This window comes from Rhinoderma darwinii, chromosome 1, assembly GCF_050947455.1.
Source record: "Rhinoderma darwinii isolate aRhiDar2 chromosome 1, aRhiDar2.hap1, whole genome shotgun sequence".
In the NCBI taxonomy this organism is placed as follows: Eukaryota; Metazoa; Chordata; class Amphibia; order Anura; family Rhinodermatidae; genus Rhinoderma; species Rhinoderma darwinii.
The window spans coordinates 39,350,979-39,360,757 of record NC_134687.1 but is presented as its reverse complement, the minus strand read 5'-3'; positions in this window follow the sequence as shown (position 1 = coordinate 39,360,757).

The following is a 9,779-nucleotide window of genomic DNA, read 5'->3' as shown; positions in this document are numbered from 1 at the left end:
ATGTGCTGAGAGAGCAAGAGATCTCCTATTCCTGGGGTCACCCATTCCAGCTGCAGGTTCGCAGGGACGGGACATTGCTGAGTGTTCGAGACCCAGGAGATGTCCCGGACTTCTGTGCTGCCTTCCAGGTGCCGAGAGTTTCCCTGCCTGATTGGCCGTATGTCCCTCTACCACCACAGCATCCAAGGCCACGCCGGCGTGGTCGTTCTCCCACTTCTCCTATGGGTCGTCCTGGTGGGCGACGTGTTGATCCGCTGTGATTTCGTCTGGATGTTTCTTTGTCGGCCAGCAGTCGGCTTAGGCCTGTTAAGTTTAATTGTTACTGCTTATATCTTGGGAGGCGAAGGTCTGATGTGTTTCATGTAATACTCCGTTATACCGGTTCTTTCGCCCTAGGTAGGGGCTGCAGGTGATCAGATAGGCCATTTGCCCGTGATTAATTAATGTTCCTCAGCTGCTAGTACTACTGCACTATGTATGTTATGTGATTATCTACGTTTTTACTAATTACATGCCTGTACACTCATGCGGTAACTGTGTAAATTTCCGGGAATGTATTGTTATGCTGGCATCTCTGTTAGATCCTGACCTAATGTCGGCCATTACTTCATTTTCTCGTAATATTGAGCTAATTGCCTTGATTTTCTTTCCATTCATGTTTTGGTTTTAAGATGTGTGATATTTGTACTGGGTTGGGGGGTGCGGGGCGCTGGCTAGACCTTGTCCTGACACTTCTCCTCTTAGGGACTCACTGGTTATATCCGGTGTATATTGGATTGTTTCTCCTTGAGTAGCTCAAGGAGTGGGTGATTATTTCACCTGTCTGTTTGTCTTTGTTGTCGTGTCTCCCTTCCTTGTTTGTCCTATTGTTGTTCGTCTCGCCTCTGCTTAGTGCATTGCTCTACGAGTTCCTTCAGTGAGAGGTGGCGATGGCACAATTGAAGGCTTGTACCCCTAATGCTAGGGGGCTTAATGTCCCAGAAAAACGCTCACAAATTTTATATAACATGCATAAAGAGCGGGTACATATTTTGTTCCTACAAGAGACCCACTTTCAGGCGGGCCATACGCCACAGTTTACGAATCGATATTTTCCGGCCTGGTTCCACAGTACCAACCCGGAATCCAAGTCCAAGGGTGCCAGTATATGTATTCATAAGTCACTCTCTCATAAAATTCTTGATGTTCTGGTTGACCCGGATGGTCGATATGTTTTTCTCAAGCTATCCATACGTAATAAGATCTTTACTCTGGCTAATTTGTACCTCCCCAATAAGGACCAGGCTCGAGTGGGCCGATTGTATTTAAGGAAATTGGAGGAGTTCACTGAGGGCGTCTTAATTGTTGGAGGTGATTTTAATTTGACTTTCGATTCCAGACTTGACACCTCCTCGGGCAGGTCTGTTGTCCCTAAGTCGCATTTGGGGGCACTGAAAACTGTGATGCATTCCATGCAGTTGATTGACGTGTGGAGGATTCTACACCCTCAGGTAAGAGAATACACTTATTTCTCCCCACTGCATAACATGTACAGTAGGATAGACGCTTTTTTGGTTAGCCACCACTTGCTTACCTGGCATCCTACCTCTGACGTGGGCCCTATGGTTTGGTCGGATCATGCCCCTGTGTTTCTGACCCTTACATTTCCTAACTCGTTGCCTAATTTCCAATCCTGGAAACTTAATGACAATTTGTTACGGGATGCAGTATGCATGGCGGCCATTAAAGATTCATTTACCGGTTTCTTTGAGGTTCATGAACATGAAGCTACTCCCTTGCCACTCCAGTGGAAGGCACTGAAGTGTGTCATTCGAGGGGTACTGATACAAAATGGGGCACGATTGAAGCGCGAAAAGGGGTTTGCTATTGCACGTCTCTTGATTCAGATACGGGATCTGGAATCCTGTCATAAACAGGTTCCATCCTCACAGATTTTTGCGGAGCTCACTACAGCGAGAGAATCCTTGCGTTCTTTGATAGACCAGTCACACGCTCGGTTCAGGGATCGGATGCGCAAGCACTCCTACGAACATGCGGATAAATGCGGTAGGTCTCTGGCACGGATGCTGCTTCCCCGTACACAAGCGTCATATATCCCTAAAGTTTAATCTCCCTCGGGCGGTGAGGTTCATGACCCGGTTGGTATTACTGACTGCTTTAAACACTATTACTCGGCGCTATACAATATTAAAGGCCAATTTCATGATATGCAGGCAGAGGCGTTACGAGATAAAATCGACCGTTATGTTCATGATACTGCATTGCCGACCTTGGAGGAGGGGGTGGCTTTGGAGCTTGAGGAGGATTTTTTGGAAGCCGAAGTGGAGCGTGCTATTGGAGAGTCACCCTTGGGCAAGAGCCCGGGGCCCGATGTGTTTAATAACAAATTTTATAAGGCATTTAAACATCAATTGGCTCCTTTTCTGACGAAAGTTTTTAATTCGGTGTCCTCCTCGTGTCCCTTTGCACCTCAATCCCTCGAGGCTCATATAACTCTCCTACCAAAACCAGGCAAGGATCCAACGGTGTGCGCAAACTTCAGGCCCATATCGCTAATCAATGTAGATGTGAAGCTTTTCGCGAAGTTGCTTGCCTCTCGTTTATCGCCATTACTGCCTGGCTTGATCGTGGATGATCAGGTGGGGTTTGTATGTGGTCGGGAAGCACGGAATAACACTAACAAAACCCTCCTTTTGACGTCATACTGCCAAACCCGTAAGATACCGATGTGCTTACTCTCGATAGATGCCGAAAAGGCTTTTGATAGAGTGCACTGGGTGTTCCTCCGCAGTGTCCTGACGCAGGTTGGCCTTGGCACCACCACGGTGGATAGGATAATGGCCTTGTACCAAAGGCCTACTGCTCGAGTTCGTGTCAACGGACTATTATCTGATCCTCTGTCTATTGCTAATGGCACGAGACAGGGGTGCCCACTTTCGCCTCTTTTGTATGTTCTGGTCATGGAACACCTGGCCGTGGCACTGCGGAACAACCCTAATATTAATGGTATACGCGTTGGCTCACAGCATCATAAATTGGCGTTATACGCAGATGACCTCCTGGTATACATCACAACTCCCATGATTTCTTTGCCATCTTTGACGGAGGAGTTTGAGTGCTTTGGTCATTTAAGTAACTTTAAAGTCAATTACTCTAAATCGGAGGCCTTGAATATCTCTTTGGATCACCCTCTAGCTGCCCATCTCGCTCAGGTTTTTCCGTTCAGATGGCAACCTACATCTTTAAAATACCTAGGGGTACATGTCCCCATGCAACAGTCGGATTTGTATGCTCTGAATTATACGCCCATTCTACAGCGTAGCATGAAGGACTTGGCGGAATACGGCGGGAACCGCATGTCGTGGTTTGGGCGTATCAATGCGGTTAAAATGGATATCTTGCCCAAATTTCTATATATCTTCCAGACCGTCCCTATTGCCGTACCATCCAATTTTTTCCAGGTTTTACATAGGGCCATAACCAAGTTTGTGTGGGGCTCCTCTAAGCCTCGTATCCGGTTTGCTGTCCTTAGCCGGCCAAAAGTAGACGGGGGCGCGGGTCTCCCAGACTTTAAACGATACCATCAAGCAGCGATAATTATGAGAGTAGTGGATTGGTTCCGTTCGGAAACAGGTAAGCAATGGGTGCGCATTGAAAAGGCTATGTCTCCTCTTGCATTATCCTCTCTGCCGTGGCTGTCAGTCCTTCAGAGACAAACTATCTCTCTACCTTTCCTCACACGTCAGTTTCTCATGGTATGGGAACGGATCCTGGGTACTACGGTCCTTGTTCATCGCCCGGGTCGCTTGAATCCTCTATTTGATAATCCTTCTTTCCCTCCGGCGGAGGGTGTTGATACATTCCTCTGTTGGGAGAGAGGAAATGGTGGATGTTTGTCTGAGACCCTTACTCCAGACGGTGCCATGTTGCCAATGACTGATGTATCTGCTGCCTGCCCGGGGAGGCGGTCAACTTGGTGGTCCTATTTGCAGTTGCGGTCCTATCTCTCTTCCATGGGTGACTGTCTCGTATTACTACAGGATAAGACTCCTCTGGAACTCTACTTGTCCTTGCCCACAGCCCCTTCTCATGTGTTGTCCCACCTACATGAGATCCTTCTGCCAAAATTTTCTTTTTCTCAATTATCCTTCACTGCCGCATGGGATGAGGAAATGGGGGTTAAACACTCTGAAGAAGAGTGGGGCACCACCTTCTTTCTAGCCCATAAGTTACCGATGTCTTGTTTTGCCCAGGAAAAGAATGACAAAATACTTACCAGTTGGTACCGTTGTCCGACCTTGTTACATAGGCTATACCCTGATGTGTCTGCTGATTGTTGGAGGTGTGGGGGGGCTCCTGGAACTATGTTGCATATTTGGTGGGACTGTCCCATGCTACGTCCCTTTTGGGGAAAGATTTTTGATCTAGGCAATAAGCTTTTCCATACTGAGGTTCCGACCTCGGCTTCCATAGGCTTGCTTTCTATGGTTCCTGGATCACTCCCACACCTCAAAAAGGGGATCTTTCGACATTTCTTGACCGCAGCGAGAACGGTGATACCTCGTCACTGGAAGTCGCATACTGTACCGTCCCTGGCGGAATGGGTAACGGAGGTGAACGGGATTATGAGGATGGAGGAGTTGCTGTCCGCTGATAGGGGCAAATCAGGGCTCTTCGTCCAAACTTGGATGGTGTGGTCTGGATTCCGGGGTGGTGCTGATCTACCTCTCTGGCTGGATGGAATGTTCTGAATAAATCATATTACCTACCTGAGGCGCTTTGTCTGTATGTGTTTTCCCTTAGTTGTCTGGTGTTATGTGTTGTGTGTCCATATATTCAAAAGTGCTCTTATATGTGTCACTTCTCACTTTACTGGGGGGGGGGGGCGGTCTCCCTGACTATTGCACTGATTTGACGCGAACATGGTACAGTTATTGCCGTTATATCTCTCTTTTCACTCAATTCTGATAGGTGGGAGGCTACCTTCTACTGTTGTTCTTATACATGTATATGTATGCATACTGTTGTTATACTACGATACTTCATTTAAATGTGTTGCACTGCGTGCAAATTTCTATTTTTTTTTGCACAAACCGTGAAATGTTTTTGTATTGTTATATTTTCAAAATAAAAATCTTTGATAAAGAAAAAAAAAGAAAAAATACGTTGGCAAACATCTGCCCATTCATTTTAATGGGTTTGCCGACATACTGTGCCGACGACCTGTAATTTTACGCGTCGCTGTCAAAAGACGGCGCGTAAAATAACAGCGTTGTCAAAGAAGTGCAGGACACTTCTTGGGACGTAATTTGAGCCGTTTTTCATTGACTTCAATGAAGAACAGCTCCAAATTACGGCCGTAATTGACGCCTCGCAAAACGCGAGTACGAGCAATTACGTCTGAAATGCAGGAGCTGTTTTGTCCTTAAAATAGCTCCGTAATTTCAGCCGTAATTGTCGATATCGTGTGCACATACCCTAAAAAGAAGTATGTGGGTATGTTCACACGATTAACAATATACGTCTGAAAATACGGAGCTGTTTTCAAGGGAAAACAGCACCTGATTTTCAGACGTTTTTTGAGCAACTAAGGCTCAAACCCTATTTACACACCCTATTTACGGACGTAATTCGGGCGTTTTAACCTCGAATTACATCCGAAAATACGTTCATTTGAATGGGCTTTACGATGTTCTGTGCCGACGGTCATTTTTTTACGCACCGCTGTCAAAAGACGACGTGTAAAAAAGACGCCCGCGTCAAAGAAGTGCCTGTCACTTCTTGGGACGTAATTGGAGCCGTTTTCTATTGGCACCATAGAAAAACAGTTCCAATTACGTCCGTAATGGACGCTGCGAAAAACGCCTGCACATGCCATTACGTCTGAAATTCAGGAGCTGTTTTCTCCTGAATACAGCTCCGTAATTTCAGCCGTAATCGACGCTGCCGTGTGAACATACCCTCGCGTTTTTCGCTGCATTTTCGCAGCGTTTTTTCGGACGTTTTTGGAGCTGTTTTCAATAGAGTCTATGAGAAAACGGCTCCAAAAACGTCCCAAGAAGTGTCCTGCACTTCTTTTGACGACCCGTCATTTTACGCGTCGTATTTTGACAGCGACGTGTAAAATGACAGCTCGTCTGCACAGAACATCGTAAGACCCATTGCAAGCAATGGGCAGATGTTTGCCGACGTATTGGAGCCGTCTTTTCAGGCGTAATTCGAGGCGTAAAATGCCTCCATTACGTCTGAAAAGAGGTCGTGTGAACCCAGCCTGTCACTTCATGAGGCGTGAACATACCCTTAGAACACATGCCACACACACTGCACACCCCTGAGGCTGGGTTCACATGACCTATTTTCAGGCGTAATGGAGGCGTTTTACGCCTCAAATTACGCCTGAAAAGACGGCTCCAATACGTCGGCAAACATCTGCCAATTTATTTCAATGGGTTTGCCGACGTACTGTCCAGACAACCTGTAATTTTACTCATCGCTGTCAAAAGACGGCACGTAAAATTACAGCCTCGTCAAAGAAGTGCAGGACACTTCTTGGGACGTAATTTAAGCCGTTTTTCATTGAATCCAATGAAGAACAGCTCCAAATTACGGCCGTCAATGACGCCTCGCAAAACGCGAGTACGAGCAATTACGTCTGAAATTCTGGAGCTGTTTTCTCCTGAAAACAGCTCCGTAATTTCAGCCGTAATTGACGTTATCGTGCGCACATACCCTGAGGGTATATGCGCACTATAACTGCAATTACGTCTGAAATTACGGGTATGTGCACATGATAACGTCAATTACGGCTGAAATTACGGAGTTGTTTTCAGGAGAAAACAGCTCCTGAATTTCAGACGTAATTGCATGTACTCGCGTTTTGCGGGGCGTCTTTTACGGACGTAATTTGGAGCTGTTCTTCATTGAAGTCAATGAAAAACGGCTCCAATTACGTCCCACAAAGTGTCCTGCACTTCTTTGGCGAGGCTGTTATTTTACGCGCCGTCTTTTGACAGCGACCTGTAAAATGACAGGTCGTCGGCACAGAACATTGTAATTCCCATTGAAATGAATGAGCAGATGTTTGCCGACGTATTGGAGACGTTTCTACAGACGTAATTCGAGGCATAAAACGCCTCCATTACATCTGAAAATAGGTCGTGTGAACCCAGCCTAAGGCCGGATTTACACGAGCGTGTGCTTTTTGCGCGCACAAAAAACGCGGCGTTTTGCGCGCGCAAAAGGCACTTAACAGCTCCGTGTGTCATCACCATATGATGCGCGGCTGCGCGATTTTCGCGCAGCCGCCATCATTATGACACTCTGTATGTTTGTAAACAGAAAAGCACGTGGTGCTTTTCTGTTTTCATTCATACTTTAAACTGCTGTAGCGCGAATCACGCGCGTCCCACGGAAGTGCTTCCGTGTGCTGCGCGTGATTTTAACGCACACATTGACTTCAATGGGTACGTGATGCGCGAGAAACGCAGAAATATAGGACATGTCGTGAGTTTTACGCGGCGGACACCCGCTGCGTAAAAATCATGGACTGTCTGCACTGCACCATAGACTTGCATAGGTCCGTGCGAGGCGCGTGAAAATCACACGCATTGCACGGACGTATATCACGTTCGTCTGAATAAGCCCTAACTCTCTAAGCATTGCTCATTTCTGTATCTGCTGTAACTCACCCCAGTACTCCATTGTGGTGTTCTCTCCTCTGCTACAGCTGTTCTTTTAGGCAATCACTTCGTAGCTGCCGCCAGCGGATAAAAGAGATCATTTAAGTCTATTATCCCCACACACTGGAGGCAGGATGGCATTGCCTGTCACTAATAACAAGGTCGACCATGATCCCATTTATGAATGTTAATTGTTTTTTGTTTTCAATAATGCTCCGCTTTCACAATCTGTCATCTTCAGAGAGGAAACGCTTCACAAAACCGTCTACATACAGATTAAAAGTTTCAGGCAGCGGAGGCCACCAAAAAAGAATCATTCAGACCATGTTTTTTTAGATTTTTTTTATCTGTTTAATTATGGTGGGAATTTTTCTGCTACACATTTTGAAACTGATTTAAAGGAGTTTTAGGATTTCAAATAGAAAACTTAACATTATTGTCTGATTAGAAAACTTATTTTTAGGGGAACAGTCCCCCCGTGATAAAGTGATTTTGGAGGGCAAAGCTGCTATCACCAGGAGAACCATTCACTGAATGCTTATCTCGCCTTCAGTGTTGCCCTGCACCTATTGAAATGAAAGGGTGCCCATTGCTGGCAGGCTCTATAGATTTTCTCCCCTGCTGTGATGTAATGTCTATATAATGCGCGAGCACCCATTATGAGTTGGGGGAGGTGTTTAATGTTGCTCAGGTCCTGTGGGGTTTAACTTAGGTGACTTTTTTTTTTCCTGCGCTTTTATGGACCCTGTGCATTTCAGCTAAATTAAATAATATGGGTAATAGGCTACAACTATTTTGGTGGCCCAGCATTCTATATTAAAGCAGGCAGTGTGCGGGAATCATTTTTTAAAAATAAAATGGTGGATGAGACCCTGAGAACTTTACTGTGCTGATGGCAGGCAGACCTGGCCACATGTAAAATTTGCATCCATGTCTCAGCCCGTACGTGGCTTTCCCCTTCCCTTTACATTGTAGAGCAGAGCGCAGTACAGCGCCAAGGGGACCTTGTCACGAGGCCGCATAAGCCACATTTTGTCCTTACAATTGAAGAGGGTCCCAGGACATTGTCTCCACTTATTCAGCAGGTCTCCTACTCTAATGGCTAGGATCGGAGTAACCTTTAATCCTGGCCGTTTATACCCTTAGATGTCGCAGTCAATAGCATCAATAGTCTATAGCTTCCTCTCTCACCCCATCGGCAGTCCCGCCACGTGATCGCGAGGTGCCGATGGTTTCTATGGCCACCAGCTCTGCCATCAGTGTATGCCTATTAGGCCCTGCCAGAGGAAGTTTTACAATGACAGGCATAAGACACTGCTATACAGAAGTACTGCAGTGAATTCAGGGCTCGCATCAGCACTTAGCAAACCCGGGCAAGTGCCGGAGCCAACTACCCTTGGGGTGGGGGGGGGCACTCGGCTGCCGGGTGCAATCGCTGCCGTGGTCACGCCGTCACTGTCCATATATGGACAGTGACGTCAGGAGGATAGAAGGAGTCCCAGGCAGAGCGTAAGCGGCTCTGCTCCAGGATTCCGTCTCTGGGGAAGCCCCTAACATCACTGTCCATATATGGACAATGATGTCAGAGGGAGAGAGGGAGTCCTAGACAGAGCGCTACAAGTGGCTCTGTTAGGGACTCCGTCTCCAGGGAAGCCCCTGACATCACTGTTCATATATGGACAGTGATGTGAGGAAGAGAGAAGGAATCCCAGGCAGAGAGCTAGCGGCTCTGCTCCGGGACTCCGTCTCTGAAGAAGCCCCTGACATCAATGTTCATATATGGACAGTGATGTCAGGAGGAGAGAAGGAGTCCCAGTCATAGCGCTAGCGGCTCTGCTCCGGATCTCCATCTCTGGAGAAGCCCCTGACATCACTGTCCATATATAGACAGTGATGTCAGAGGGAGAGACGGAGTCCCAGTGTAATGTCGGGGTAGGGAGCCAGACAGGTGAGCCCTAATCAGCCCGCCACTCAGTCCCTGCCTACTTGCAACGACTCGCCCTAGGCGACGGGGTACAACTGGGCGACGGTCCCCACACTCAATAGGTGCACGACAAACAGACAAGGGTACAAAGAAGCCGGGGAAATGGGGAAGTTGCC